Here is a 17375-nt window from a genome sequence, read left to right as displayed (position 1 = left end):
ATATATATATATATATATATATATATATATAGAGAGAGAGAGAGAGAGAGAGAGAGGACTGTGAGGACAAATATAGACGTGTGCCATAAGTCTGCATGTCGTGTGCATGGCCGGATGTAGTCGTGTGTATAGGTTTATTAATTAATATAGCCTGAGTTCGAAACCTGTTGTTTACATGTATGATAGTGTGCCATTGTGTATTAAATTGTGTGCATGATACTAATTTGTCGTGTGAGTGGCAGACTTGGCAGTTTGACAATTTTAATGATCCTATTTTCAACATTCAATAAAATAATACATCCAAATAAATGAAAATTCATAAGTAATAATATCAAAACAATGTTATAAAATAAAAATACTCAAATATGAAATACTCAAATACTTCAATCATCCAAAGATTCAAAGTATGAAACTAGTCCCGCGCCTAATAGTAAAAATTGAACGGCCTAGGGGCGCCTATGCGCCGCTTATGTCGATTTTTACAACATTGATATATATATATATATATATATATATATATATATATATATATATATATATATAATAACCATAAACCAAACATGATCTTAACTATAATATAGCCATATGGTTTGGTGAGCAATTATTGTAACAATAATTGCTCACCAAACCATATTGTTATATTATACTCCGTAGTTATTAAGATAAGATAAGATTTATTTATTTATTTATTACATGGTGGATAAAAATTTAAATTAACTTTAATTCATTTTCATCTCTCTTGCCTCATCCAATTCATCCAAAAACTCACAAATAAACTTCAATTGAGATTATTCTAATGAGGTCAATCTTAAAAATTTAGTACATAGTATTTAATATTACAAATTTTTAAGAACTTATTAACTACAATAGTAATTGAATTTCAATTTTCAGAGTTAACACGGATCAAAATTTTTAGACCTTTGAGATTTCTAACAATTTTCAGAGTCACCACGGATCAAAAATTTTAGACCTTTGAGATTTCTAACTCTAGAAATCTCAAAGGTCTACAAATTTTGATCCGTGGTGACTCTGAAAATTGTAATTCAATTACTATTGTAGTTTACTAAGGTCTTAAAAATTTGTAATATTAAATACTATGTACTAATTTTTTAAATATAGTTTAAGATTTGTAGTAATCTCCCACCTTAAATACCAATTCTTATTTAAATTGTAAATATATTTATGTTCATATATTTATGTTATCATAGCAATTCACACATAATTATTAAATAACAAAATTTTTATATATGAATAAACCTCATATAGGATATTTTTTATAACATATTTACCGTGCATTGCACGGGACAAATACTAGTTATATTAAATACCTTTAGGGATGGCAATGTGCCCTGTTCCCCGGCGGGGATGGGGACGGGGACGGGGATGCCCAGCCCCGCCCCGTCCCCGAATAATTATTATAATTAAAATAAATAAATAAATAACATGATTATATTAAATACCTCTAGGGATGGCAATGTGTCATGTTCTCCGACGGGGATGGGGACGGGAACGGGGATGCCCAGCCCCGTCCCGTCCCCGAATAATTATTATAATTAAAATGAATAAATAAATAACATGATTATTTTAAATACCTCTAGGGATGACAATGTGCCATGTTCCCCGGCGGGGATGGGGACGGGCCTGTCCCCGAATAATTATTTATAATTAAAATAAATAAATAAATAAATGTATGTACGTACGTACGTACGTACGTACGTACGTATATATATATATATATATATATATATATATATATATATATATATATATATATATATATATATATATATATATATATATATATATATATATATATATATATATAAATTTTTAAAAATTAAGACTTAAGTTTTTAGATTTTAAAATTAAAAATTACACTAATTTAAGATTTTGACTAAGAGTTGACCGGGGTCGGGGAATTTCCCGTCCCCACCAAATTTTTCGCGGAGACGGGGATGAGGACTATTTTCAATTCCACGTCGGGGATGGGAAGTATAGTCCTCGCCCCGTTGCCATCCTTAAATACCTCAATTTTAACCATACACAGGAATCTAACATTCTCATAATCTAACATTCTTAACAATCTTATATTTCCTAAGATAATCTAACATTCCGTGAACCAAATGGCCCCTAAGAGTTTACATCAAGTTACAAGTGTATCTTAAAAAAGCTTTTTCGTCGTTGTTTGTGGTCAAACATATGCAATCTAATAATTAGTTTGAATGTAATGAATGTGAATATCAATATTAAGTGTCCTACATAGATTACAAATTATCGATAATTTTAGATTTTGTAATTTCTTTCATCTTCTTTAGTAATGAATAATTGTGGTCATTCTCGACCTACTAAAGATCGAGCCGAGGGAAATAGAACAGATAGAATAATGTAGACATGACCACGGTTCGGTTCGAACCGAACCGTGCACTGTTGGAATTGAAATGGAACCGAAATCGGAACTGACCGTACAGTTTCGTTTCCAATTAAGAACCGGAACCCCAGTTCTAGAAAATTTGGAACTGGAACCTTCAAAACTGGACGGTTCTGGTTTCAAAACCGTGAAATAGTGAAATAAAATAAAATAAAAATTCAAGCAAGCCAAACTGCCAGAGCCTTTGGTAGTTTGGCATCTAAAAAATAAATTGGCGAGTAGGCCACTGGCCTAATGGCCATTTTATTTTTTTGGTTTCAAAAAAATAAAATGGCCAGTAGGGCACCGCCTAGTGGCCTACTGGCCACTTTTGTCAATTAGCCTGGCACAAAGGCTAGGCTCCTGCTTCCATGGCCTTTGCGCCAGGCTTTGCTGGCGTGCATCACCAACAAACATAACATACAATATAATTTTTATTTTTTAAAAAAGAGGAAAACTACGGTTCGAATCGGAATCGTCGGTTCAAGAATCAGAACCTTGTATTAAGGTTCTGGTTCATCCATATCCAGAACCGAAATCGGAACAGTGGTCACCCCTAGAATAAGGTATGCTCGAAATGTAGATCAATGTGAGAGTAGGAATCTTAGGCGTAGACTTGCACTTGATGCCTCAACTAAAGAAAAAGAAAAAAGGTTGTTAGATGCTCGTGGAGCAAATCACAGCAACCAAATTCCAGGTACTTCCAATATACTAAACTTTCACACTTACATTACATACATTTCTTTTAGGGAAAATTACATCTTTAGTCCCTAAGTTTTAACTAAGTTCGGACTCAGTCCCTAAGATATGACCGTAACCGAGTTTAGTCCCTCAGTTGTTTAAGAAGTGGCGAGTTTAGTCCCCAGCGTTAATATTCTGTTAGCACTTAACATAAAATTCAAAAGCAAATTAATAATTGAAGGGTAAAATTATTGAAATTTCAAATTCTAATCCTTTATTATATCAAAACCCTCATGCAACCTCATTAATTTCTTCTTTCTTCTACAATCTAAGGTGTTCTTCTTCCCAAGCTTTGAAATCTTAAATTCCTTTTCTCCAAATTGTGTTCGATTTAAATTAAATTTTCTTTTGAGTTGAATTAAAGTATACTCTCAATTGAAAGTTGAAATGAATAAAGACAAAGAAGTACATAATCCATATATATACTGCTAAATGAAGTAGGACAATTCCAATTTATACCAAAAATAATTATATTAATAGATGTTTAGCACATGCTATAGCTACAATTGTCCATCTTTTACATGTTCAACTGACCTTTTCCAACAAAACATGGTCAGCACATGCATGTTATACCTACAATAGACCATATTTGACATGTTATACTGATATTCCAAACAAAAACAATGACAACACCCTAGTTTGATATACATATTTGACATGTTATACTAATATTCCAAACAAAAACAATGACAACACCCTAGTTTGATATACAAAAGACCACAAAAAAAAAAAAAAAAAAAAAAAAAAAAAAAGTTGCCATTGTCAACCATTTAGTTTGATACACAAAAACTACAAAAATGGGGTCATCATAGATTCCTGCAAAATCCTTCCTACTTCTTTCTCAGTTTTTTGCTTGGGGTGGAGTTGTTTCATGCTTCTTTTCTTTGTAGTTGATGTACTTGCTTTTTGTGTTCTTTGTGTATCAAGTGGGGGAGCTTGAGATGTCCTTATAACCTATTTAATCAAGTAGACATATTAGATGACATATTTAATGTACTATTTATATCTCAGCTAACCATTTCTACAGGCTGTTGCACACTGGAATCCGCATTCATATTTTTTTGTACATTCAAAGGCTGCACACTGGAATCAATATCTACAGGCTGTTTTCACACATGATGAATTAGTATGACTTAAACAATTTGAAACTTATTATGTATTAAAAATGTACATGTTCTTGTTGTTGCTGCTGGTTAAACCCTTCAACATTAGATATAGTTGTATTCTATAATAGTTATACATAACAAGTGTTAGAAAAAAATATTAGTAGTATACTTGAAAAAACCAAATGAATTCTTATATTACCTCTTTCGATGCCTTGCATCTTCTATTGTTGTGTCCATGTTGGCTACAAAGTCCACACATTTTCTTTTCTCCCATCCTTCCAAGTTTAGTTGGCACAGGTTCCTTTTCAATAAGATCTTTCGTTCTTAACTTTTTAGGTCTTCCATGTTGGGGCTTATATTTGGGAGGCAAGGGTGGTGGTGCTCTTGTTTTTCTCCATTGATCTGAAGATGAGATGGGCAGAATAACTGGTTCATAACTCTTCAAATAAGCTTCCACTGAATAAAACCAGTTTGTATACTCTATAGGATCTTGACCATTTTCAGAAATTGCAGAAATTGCATGTACACAAGGAATGCTTGTCAAGTCCCATATTCTACATGAACAATAACAAGTGGTTAGGTTCACCCAAAACAACTTCAAATCATCATCCTCAACCTGCCACCATTCATCATTTGACTTATAAGCAATGTAGCCACTTATTCTCTCCTTGTTTTGTTCAATGATTTTTACAATCTTTGGACAAATCTTCACAAGATTGTTCCTCATCTTATCCCTATTATGTTGCATTCTTTTCATAAGATATATTCTTAAACACTCCACCATAGTTACAATGTGTTTGTCTCTAGCATTCAAGATTGAAGAATTGAAGGACTCACACAAATTGTTCAACAACATGTCAGACTTAGTAGATGTGTCAAAGAAAGCTCGACGGAAATGGTGTGGAGACCTTTCACTAACCCACTCATCTACATTTGGATTTAGTACTTGCATTGCCTCAATGTGCTGCTTAAATTCTGGTTGTGTAGTGGCTTTGCAAGCTGCCCAGAATACTCTCTTCAATACCTGACCCCCAAATCCATCTTTGGTGAAATTCTGGTGAAGATGTCTTACACAATTCCTATGTGCAACGTTAGGCAATACCTTTCAACAGCTTGAACCAATCATTTTTGCTTGTCAGATATGAATGTCCAGCCATAAGGGTTACTATGAATTTCCAAATAAGATGCAAGGAATTGAAGAAACCATTTCCATGTCTCTTTTGTTTCACCTTCTACAACTGCAAATGTTATTAGAAACATGCAAGTGTTGGCATCTACTCCTACTGCAGCTAGAAGTTGTCTTCCTTTTTAGAACCCCTTCAAATGACAACCATCAATTCCTATCAATTGCCTACATCCAGCCAAAAACCCTTGTTTACATGTTGCAAAATAGACATATAATCTGAGGAATCTGCACCTACTACCTTCCCTATCAATTGTGTCCAACTTCATCATAACAGTTGAACCTGGATTGCTTCTTCTAAGCTCTTCACAATAATCCCATAACATGTTAAACTGTTCAGATTGCGTTCCAATTAATGATTCCTTGGCATTTCTCCTTGCTCTATCAGATTGATCCTTAGACACATTACATCTAAATGTCCTTTTCACTTTCTTTTGGAATTCCCTCCTACCCCAGTTTTCATTATCTTTGAATTCCTCCTTATAATACTTAGACAAAAACCTTGAAGTTATAGTTTTGTTATTTTGTTGTGCTCCACAAGTATGTTTACCAAATGACTTTATGGTAAATGGACAACCTGGGTTACTACTTGAAGCAAAAATGACCTAATTGCAATGGTTTACTCTACATTTTGCTTGCACTCTTCTCTTGTCATTCTTGGTGAACTTAATTGATTTTCTGTTCACTGCTTCATGCACTTCTACGACCCATTTAAATGGAGAGTTGCTACTGAAAATCATGCCAACTTTGTAGTTAAAATCTTGATTTTTCTAATTCCCTTCCCTATAAACCAACAAGTTATTTTCACCTTCAATATCTGAGCTTGAACCAATGCTTCTAAGCTCATCTTCTAATTCCACACCGTCTTTCTCCCCTTCTAGATCAATTTGATTTAATCCAACACTAAGAATATTAGGTGCGGATGAATTGCCAATATCAAGATTTTGCTCATCATCACTGCCTTAATCCATAGACCCTTCATCCATAGACACTGAAAACTCTTCCCCCACAGAAGCTGATATCTCAGTTTCACTCCCTTTCACTAGTTCATCTGCATTTTCAATCAATTCTAATAACGATACATACAAATTAAAGCTGCAATTTATCCATAGGTAAAGAATAGAAGAAAACATATTGCACTGTTGTATTAGTAGCAGTTGAGTAAACTTAATTATCCAAGCACCTAATGTTGAATTATTCTAGAATTTGGGTACACATCCTTGTCACTTGAGATTCATACCAACTGCCAAGATTCTTTAACTTACAATTTTTGCTAGATAACACAGTGAACTAGACATCTTAATCATAGATGAGACAAAGAGTGGCAGGATGCTACAATGATAGAATTTGGGGAAGAGCTTGAAATTTATCTATTATGTTTGACAAATAAGGCTAACTTCTCCATCTTGAATAGCAATTATATTGTATAGAAGAGCTATGTGGCTTCAGATAAGTTTGCTAACACTGTCAACAAAGCACTAATGGTAGGGATAAAAAACGTCACTTAGCTCATAACCAATGGACTATAAATGGATACGGTCATAACTCAGGGATTGAGTCGTCACTATGTTAATAACTCAGGGACCAAATATGCCATTTTCCCTTTCTTTTATGTATTTTATAATTGTTATCTTATAGTAAACTAATTACTTTATTTTTGCTTTGCCAAATTACTTCACATATCTTTACCAAAATGTATTAACACTAAATTTATACTGATATGCATACAAATACATACAAACCTCCATTCTATAAATAAAAAACAAAATGAAATTATTATTTTAATTTTTTTTTTTTTACATATTTAGTTCGAAATTCAAATACCTCCCAACATAATCCATTTACATTATCTTCAATGAGTGATTGCATTTATTATGGGGCGAAGCGCATTAAATATGAACCACTGGGCTTTTGTTGTTCGCTGGACAAATTATGCTCATCTCAAATATGCCTACAATTTTAAGAAACTTATTTGTTGGTCAATACTCTATCGCGAAGCATTTTCAAGCTTTTGTCAGAACCTATAACAATACATTTGCACTTACTTCTTTGTGAATACAAAACTATGATAAAGACCTGTGTAGAAGAAATAAAGGCATCTACACATTTAAAGTTCAAGGTCAAACATATCACTTTGTAAATGATTTGTTGCCTAATGGTTGTCATCCTCGTAATTTGCAACTCTATTTCTTTGACACTTAGCATGAACTTGAAAACAGACTTCAAGGTGCTGATAGGATGGACAAAGGTATTGTTAGTGCACTTATTCAACTCATGTCAAAAAATCTATACACCCAATTTTTCATAAGTCTTAAAGATATTGGTCAAACTGATGAGTTTAGCATAATATTGCATTCAGATGTTTCAATGGATCAAAGAACTTACAACATGCCATCTGCTTCTCAAGTAGCTGCAAATCTGCAATATGGATTGAAGAAAATGGAGATGGCCTTGATGGAAATAGAAACATTAGGATATATCCACATAGTGGGAGGTCACAATATATTCAATACTATTATGGTTGTTATGACCACTTACGATACCCACTTCTATTTCCACATGGTGATATTGGTTGGCATGAAGGTATTTAGAGGGTTTCATCACGTGAACATTTTGGTAATGTAGGATTGAGATAATCATTGAACATTAATCCAAATAATATTAATTCAATTGAAGAGTTGATTCAAGCTGAAGAATGTGTGTTTGCTGAAGGAGGAAAAAGAACATGAGTGTCATGTAAAAAATATTATGCATATAAATTTCAAGTTCGGTTGGGGGACAAATCACTGTTACACACTGAGAGACTATTGCAACAATTTATCGTTGATACATATATCAAGATTGAAACTCAACGACTTGATTATTTTAGAGAAAAAAAACAGCAAGAAAGTCGTTCTGAGACTTATCAAGTGGATAACGTAGAAATGAGCGCCACTGTGGGTGCTGATGTCGACCGCAGGGTTATTTTACATGTTTCTTTTATAGGAGGACCCCGTGATATGCGAAGAAGATGCATGGATGCCTTGTCACTTGTGCAACGATTTGGCAAGCATGATTTGTTTATAACAGTCACATGTAATCCTAATCAGCCTGAGATTAAAGAACTTCTCAAATATATCGATGAACCACAAAACATGCCAAATCTTCTTGCTCGTGTTTTTCGTGGTAGACTTGAAGATCTAAAAAACATGTCATCTTTAAGAGATAAATTTGTGAATAGGTTTGCAGCATATGCATGTGATTGAGTTTCAAAAAAGGGGACTTCCACATGCTCACTTTCTTATCATCTTGAAGAGCAAATTCAAAATTACAACTCCTGCTCATTATGACAGATTTATATCCGCTGAGATTCCTAATAAAGAAAGTGAACCCCACTTATACAATATGGTTAAAAAAACATGTGATTCATAGTCCGTGTGGTTCTTTAAATCCTAATTGTGCTTGTATGCTTCAACACCAACAACAAGTTGCTCTATCTTGCAAAAATAAGTATCTTCAATCCTTTAATGATGAGACTACTTTTGACGAAAACTGCTACCCTATATATCGTAGGAGGGACACTTCAACAAACATTGTTGTCAGAGGTCATTAACTTGATAACTGGTGGGTTGTCCCTTTTAATCCATATTTGTTGGCAAAATTTGATTGTCATATAAATGTTAAAATATGTGCCGAGATCATATGTGCGAAGTATATATATATATATATATATATATATATATATATATATACAAGTGGCATGCCATAATCAACCTAAGTTTATACGCTGGTGCCAATGTTCATGAGTTTGATGAGATTAAAGAATATCAAGGTGCAAGATGTGTTTCACCACCTGAAGTGGCTTGGAGAATTTATGTCTTCCCAATTGCCAAAATAAAGATTGATGTTGTGCACTTACAATTTCATCTGCAAAACTATCAGTACCTTAATTTCCATAGCAATGACAGGTTGGTTAATATCATTGAAGATGACTCCATTTCTCACACAATGTACGTTAACACAATTTTTCTACATGAATCATGTAAATGAAGTTGCGAAAAAACCCAACTTGCTTTATATTCAATTTCATGAATTTTGTGTGTGTAACAATAAAAAATATGTGGACACGTTGAAAGAAGAAAGAAGTTATAGGCAAACTTGTGACAGTCAATCCAACTGTAGAAGAGCGTTACTATTTAAGCTTATTATTAATGAATGTTAGGACACCCAAATCATTTGAGCACTTAAAAACTGTCAATGGAAATCAAGCAGTAATATTTCGCGAGGCAGCTGAAAAATTGAGTCTGTTATATGGGGTTCATATTGTTGAGAAATGTCTAGATGAAGCAGTATTATACCAGATGCCATCAAGTTTTAGGAGATTATTTGCAACTCCTCTAATTCTTTTTTTTTTTTTTTTTTTTGTGATATCTCAAATCCTCGCAACTTGTGGAATAAATTCAAGCCATACACGTTGAAGATCTACTTAGGACAAAACTACATTGTGACACCCCGTATTTTCCTAATATAATTAATGTTCCGATATTTAAATATTTTACTATATATATATATATATATATATATATATATATATATATATATATATATATATATATATATATATATATATATATATATATATATATATATATATATATATATATATACCTAATTATTTTAAAACGGGCTCGGGTCTAGTTATTATTATGAACCAGTATTTTACTACCCAAATGCCTTAAGCCCAAAAATGATTTTAGCCTGGAAGTTTATTTGTTATCCTAAGGCCAAAATATAATTATTATATTATATAAGTCTTGAACCCAAATAGTCAAGCCCATATGTATATATAAATATATATGTGTTATTATATTGTATGCCCAAAATATATGTATATATGGTTCTTGACCCAAAAGATTTACCCAACCCAATTCTCAAATCCAATCTCCTAGCATAGTTTAACCCTAACCCAACATAGTATTATAACCCCTACTATACATATTTGTGTTCTTCCTTCTTCAAAACACCAAAAACCAAACGCCCCTTCCGTCTCTTATCTTCTTCTTCTTCGACCAAGTAGCTGAGCTCCATCTCCGTCCTTCCCTTTATCCTTTTCGACCAACCGCAGCTACGGGCAGAGCTTTAGCACAAGGGTGTAGCAGTTTCCTCCTCCGACAGTAGCAGCAGCGGCGTGTCTTCTTCCCGGCGTAGCTTGGAGGTTGTGAGCAGAAACCTCTCGGCGAAGCTTGATGTTCCAGCAGTAACGAACGGCAGTAGGGAAACAGTGGCAAAGCTTTCCAGCGAGACTTGTACTTGGGGAAGCAATCCCTCTTGTTGACGACGGACGATGGTCAATGGTGATCTCGGTTCGCTCCAGTGGAGCAAAGCAGCGGTTGTGGTGGCGTCCCCTCTTCTCCCAGCGACATGCAGGCTTTGGTGTACCAGTGGTGTTGGTGGCGGGTGGTGAACCACCCTTGTTCCACCCGCTGCTTCTTGGCAGTACGTGAAGGAAAGGGTGAGCTTCTGTTTCCTTGTTGTTGTTGTTGTTGTTTAGTTTAAGTGTTAAGTGGTTTATTGTTGTTAAGAATTATCAAGAAGTTGATTAGTTTAGTGGTAAGGGTGTTTAATATTATGGGTTTGGTTAAAGTTAGAATCTTATTAAGTTTTATGTAGTTTTTAGTTTATTAAATTAGTGAGGGATGATCATTGTTAATTAATAATGCTTTTAGTTTTCAAGAGATGCTTATTTTAGTTGGTTAAAGGGGCGGGTAATCCTAATTAGAAGCCAAGGTTTGAATCCCTTTATGGTTAGTATAGTTTTAATTAGTACTTGTGTTATTGAGCAAATGATGATTTGATTCGCAGGTTCCCCTACTTGTGTTATTGAGCAAATGATGATTTGATTTGCAGGTTCCCATTTAATAGATTGGCTTATGAGTTGAGCTTAGTCTAAGATTGGCGTTGGTTTTGGAGTGTTAAGCTAAGGAGGTAACCCATGTGCTATAAAACCTATTTTATACTTGTTATTATGATTTCTTGCTACTTTAATGATGTTCTTGATGTTGTGAGTGATTTGATGCATAATCTTGTGTTTATGCATGTTTAGAGCTTGTATCTAGGGTTCATAAATGTTATTCATTGAGCTATTCATGTGTTCAAGTTCCTTCCTTGTTGAATGTGAGGTTTTGGATGTTTTGGACTTGAACTTGGTAAGATTGATGTTTTTCCCCGAAGGGAATTTGGCCTCTGGGTACGTGTACCCGCGGGAGGAACAGCGAGTGGCTGTCCACCCGCCGTTCCACCCGCGGGTGGAAGGTGTTGTGCCGGCGGGGGGTGCCGCGGGTAGGTTCCACCCGCTGGTACCTATAAGGGAGAGTGGCGGGTGGTTGTCCACCCACCGTTCTGCCCACTGATACGTTGTGCTTTGCCCTCCGTTTTGTTGAATCGTTGTGCACTTGTGTGTCTCCTTTAATATTTTGTACGTCTAGAATGGTGTCTTAAGTATCCATGATAGGATTATGAGTCTTGAATCATGCTTATGGTCCAACTTTGTGATTCGTTGGATTAATGTGAAGTCATTCATGTTCGATTGAACCGTTATGTTTATCCTTTTGATGTACATGCTAGCTATGTTGTTGTTGATGCTAGTATGAGTTGATTCATGTCTTCCATTGAGATTTATCGATTGAATCCCTTGATATGATCTTGTACTTATGTTGTACACGTTTGTTGATACTTGATTGGGCTATCGATGAGCCTCAATTCTCTATGACAATTACTATGTATTACTGTGAGATTGGTGGTAATGTTACTGAGCTTTGCTCACATGATTGGCGGTATACTATCACGTGATTAGTACTATTATAATGACATTGCGTATGTCTGTGAGATTAGTGGATAAGCTGGCAGATGCAGGCGGGGAGGTAATGGCCCCACGAGGGATAAGGTTGGACTCGGTGTACAGCAGTACAGGGTGGCACTTGGAGGCACAGGTTGGAACTGAAATAAGGTTGGCCTGGTGATACAAGGTTGGAACAGGGCATAAGGTTGGAATGTGTCATTGAATGTGACCCTTGACTTTCATTGCATATGAACATGATTAATGTTATTCCTTGAGTGATTATCGTATGATGTATCTTGTTGATGATTAAGGTTGTTTCTGTCATTCTTATTGATTTATTGAGTGACTGTGTGATGTCGGTCTTTGATTGAGAGTGATTCCATTGTGACTTATGTTACTCCTATTCCTCGTTTTAAAAGACTATATATTATGTATTCCAAGTCTCAAATGGTTTTCCTATATCTATATTATATTGTACTCCACAAGTAGTGGTGGGTTACGTAGCATTCGCTAACGTGTACTACCCCTTATGTTTTTCAGGTGTTGAGTAGTTCCTTCGAGCGAGCTAGAAGACGGATTACTTTAGCGTAGCTCCCTTATGATTTCCTAGTTAGTTGTTGAGGCATGTAAGCCTGTAGAATTGAACTTATGAATTCTATGTTATTGTTTTGAATATTTAAGTTGTGACTTTAGCCTATGCATCTAGCTTTGTAGTTAGGTGTGACGTGACATCTCCCGATTTATCAGTTTAGCTTCCGCAATTTTTATATCTTAATGTTAGTTTTATCTCTATCTCTATGCTTCAATGGCCTTGTTTTTATGTTAAAATCGGGGGTGTTATATACATACTGATGTTGAAGTCCAACTAATGGTGCTTCAATTAATTGCAAATACAATTGAAAAAATGGGGACAAAATTGATGACTTTAACTTGGTCAATAACAAGTTATCTCTGTCAACCCAAGAAAATGAGGATAGAGAAATTGCAGCTGAATATAACATACAAGTAAGTGAATATGACTGCTTTATGTGGAAAATTAAATGTTAAGCAACACAAAACATTAATACTATTATGACGAGTATCATTTCAAATCGGGTGGAGTTTATTTTATAGGTGGCCCAGGTGATACTGGTATGACATTCCTATATAAATACTTATTAGCTACTGTCAGATCTAAAAAAAAAAATGGATAACACTTACAACTGCAAGTTCAGGAATTGCATCACCCATCTTGCCCAGTGGACGTACAACTCATTCTACATTCAAAATACCAATTGATGGTGATAATAAGTATGTTACAATATTGAAAAACGAACTACAGAAGCTACCTTATTAAAAAAATGTAAATTGATTATTTGAGATGAAACTTCTATGGCTAACCGTCGGGCTATTGAAAGCATTGATACACCGCTTAGAGATTTTATGAAAACGGATCAAATTTTTTGGAGGAAAAATGTTTTTTTCTTTGAGTTGATTTTCGACAAACATTGCCGGTTATTAGAAATGGGAAGAAAGAAGATTTCATTGAAGCAAGTTTGGTTAAATCAACCTCAATTTGGCCAAACATCCAACGAGGATCCGGATTTTTGTGACTACTTGATGAAGATTGAAAATGGAACTGAACAATTCATAGGTCGAGACAAGATTGAGATTCCATCTTCATTTATTATTCCATGTACGAATGATGATAGCTCTCTTGATGCTTTATTTCAATCTGTATATCTTGACTTAACATATTTCAAAACTGATCCTTATTCATTAATGAGCATAGTCATCTTAACAACTAAGAATGAGATTGTAGATGAAATTAATTTTATCTTAATAGATAGATTCCTAGGAGAAAGTAATATCTTAATCTATAGATTCCCACGAGAAAGTAAGTGCTATGTTAGTTTTAATAAGGGAACTCATATTTATTGGGTAGTGTGTTTCACATGTTTGAAAACGGTGATCAAGTATTTCATTATTTGCACTGAGTATAAGGTTCTTTATACAAGACCTAAGTTCCTAACAAGTCATACACAAGTTATTGAAATGTTTTTAGAGTTGAAGAACCTTAAAATATGAGGTCGGGAAGTAAAAAATAATGCAGTGAAAATGATTTCAATATAAAAATTGAAGGAGAATATGATGTGAATTTTCTACTTTAGCCCTCTAATAATAAGAAGTTTTTGAATTTTTTGTCAAGTTGAAACAAAAATTTAACATCGGGGACCAAACTTTTTACTTCGTTTATAACTGAGGGAAAAAATAGATATAATCATAATTACGGTACTGAGTTAAAATTTGGATATAACTTAAGAACTAAAAATGTAATTTTCTGAAAAAATTAAAGATTAAATTAAATGGGCTAACGTGAAGCTAGATGGGCTCTTGCAATTATATAAACCTCTTCTGCGCCCTCATTCCCAATAGCCGTTGCCCTAAAACATTTTCTGTTTTCTCCGCCGTCTGTAAGCTTTTTCAAATTTTCACCTTCTTCCATTTGTTTTCGAGGTTATGGTACATTACCTCCACGAATCTTATATGTATTCTTGTTAAGGTGTATGAAGTTTTTGTCAAGCTTGTATGCATTTCGTGGTTGTATGCATATCATAGGTTTATTTTTTTGTCATTGAATATTACTCTTCCTGTTATTCCAATTTGAATTTTTAATTAGGGTTTCTTCTATGAAGTATTGCTGATTTAGATCTTTTGACCTCTAACCTAATTCACGAAGATCTTTCCTTTGAACTTTTTGTTTCGTACAAGTTTGGGGTTACATTATTCCCAAACTTGAGGCTTCAGGGATGAGTTTTGTGCATTCAATTTTTATTCCGTGGATATGTTATTCTTAAACAAATCCTATTTTTATTCGTTCCAATTTGGTGGATTAATTTAAAAAAAAAATTGTTTTGACTTTCTTTCTATGGAGTTCAGAGGTACAGAGAATGAGATGATGATTATTATCAAAGCTTGATGTCTTTTATGATAGCTTTTTCAAGTATTCGTACTGACTGATCATTCTCTTTGATACACCGTACATTTAAAGGGTATCTATATAATCTTTTATGATGCTTTACATTATTATTTTAATTTCTTTTATATTGTGGCGTTGAACTTAAAGAATGAAATGATGAAGACATTATATTTGATGTTTAATATGATAGCATTCAAGTATTAGCTCTAGCTGATCATTCTTGTTTTGTCCACATTATTTTTTTGTTCCTTAATACCTTTTATGTGGTATTTGGGTCTGGCTGTCACGTTCACAAATTTAACATCTTTGGGGTAATGAGGTTCTTGAAAATCTAACTAAAATGACTTGGAAATCATTTGTTCTTTTGTGGCCTGTTTGGAGAAAATTTTTCATTAAGTTTTTCAAAAACATACATGATTTGATTTGCCATTGAAAAACTAAAAGCCAAACATGAATTTAATTATATTCTTATTTATAAAGTACTAAGTTATTTAAAATCCGTTTCTTGGTTTAACATAAGAATACCAACACATGGGGTAATTTATAAAGGAGTAGATTTATCTGTCTCTTAAGGGGAGAGAGTATTCTTAGTATCTGTACACTCTGAATTATACTTTTAGGCTATGTAATTTGTGGTACCCTTTTAAACCATTTAAATTGTCTGCTTCTCTATTTGTGGGCTGTTGAGAATGAGGTGATGAATAGTACAACATGTTGATGGCTGATATGATGGCATTTTATCATGTATTAGCTCTAGCTGATCATCCTCTTGCCCATATTTACTATGATATGACTATTGATAATATTCTTCTGTATTTAAGCAACTGTACTTATTTCAAATCAAAATTAAGAATTATTGGCATTTTATTGTCTATTAGCTCTAGCTTGTCATTCTCTTGCGCACATTTAGTATGTTAAGACTCTTGAGGTCATGAATACTACATAGTAAATTCAAGCTTCTAGTAAATTCATGAATATTACTATGTTAAGAATTCAAGCTTCTCTATTCTTGGGCTTTTGAGAATGAGGTGATGATTAATACAACATGTTGATGGCTGATATGATGGCATTTTATCATGTATTAGCTCTAGCTGATCATCCTCTTGCCCATATTTACTATGATGCGACTATTGATAGTATTCTTCTGTATTTAAGCAACAACTTATTTCAAATCAAAATTAAGAATTAATGGCATTCTATTTTCTATTAGCTCTAGCTTATCATTCTCTTGCGTGCATTTACTATGTTAAGACTCTTGAGGTCATGAAAAATAATCTTCTGATTCAAGCAACTACTTATTTTAAATCCAAATTAAGAGTTGTATAGCCAAGAGATGAAATGCTTCATGTTTTATTGCTTTATTGGGCTCAGAATCTCTAATCTTTGTGCCCATGACTTCTTCTTTTTGTATGGTTGTGTACTTATTATGAATATGAGTGTGTTCTATATGTTATTTGTTTCACCTTGCCTTGGTAACTCTCTAATAAATTGTCACAAATGAGGGGAAGTGACAGTACATCACCACAAATAGGCAATAGATTATGGCATAAGTGGAATGAGCCCTAATATTGTAGATCATTGTGGTCATGGACTCATGGCTATGACCAATATGCCCAGTTCACAACCTCTGCCATGATTATTTTGCACTAATTTTAAATAATTTGTTTGGAAGTAGATGGTTTATGTCTGTTTGTTACATTATGTCATTTGGTTATTTTCATCTTCCTAAGATTTCATACAGAAATATAGCAAAACATTAATTCATTGATTGGATTGGACATGGTTGACACAATAGTTGGAAATAGAGGAGGAAGGAAAGTTGTGGTATGAGAAAGCAGACTCACTCTGTCCGAAGACAAATGATAATGTCTTTTGGCAATTTCTTCGTTTGCAACATCAATTGAATTTTAACTATAGCTTTCCAATTTCTTGCCCATGAGATCTATCATATTCTTTGGTCTTTTTGGGCAAATGATTGGATTAGATCCTTGGTGTTTTATGATATTCTGGCTATATTTCATTTGTTTGTATAGAGGGATGATTTAAATTTTATATAATTCAATTTAAAATCATACTCCAAGGGTGAATCTTTGAGATGTGAGAAGAAATTGGGTGTTTTTTGTTTGACATTCCTACTTAAAATTAATTGTGGAAGTTTTTGA

Source organism: Ipomoea nil, unplaced genomic scaffold (genome assembly GCF_001879475.1).
Source record: "Ipomoea nil cultivar Tokyo-kokei standard unplaced genomic scaffold, Asagao_1.1 scaffold0298, whole genome shotgun sequence".
NCBI classification, from domain to species: domain Eukaryota; kingdom Viridiplantae; phylum Streptophyta; class Magnoliopsida; order Solanales; family Convolvulaceae; genus Ipomoea; species Ipomoea nil.
Note: the sequence above shows the minus strand (reverse complement) of the source record.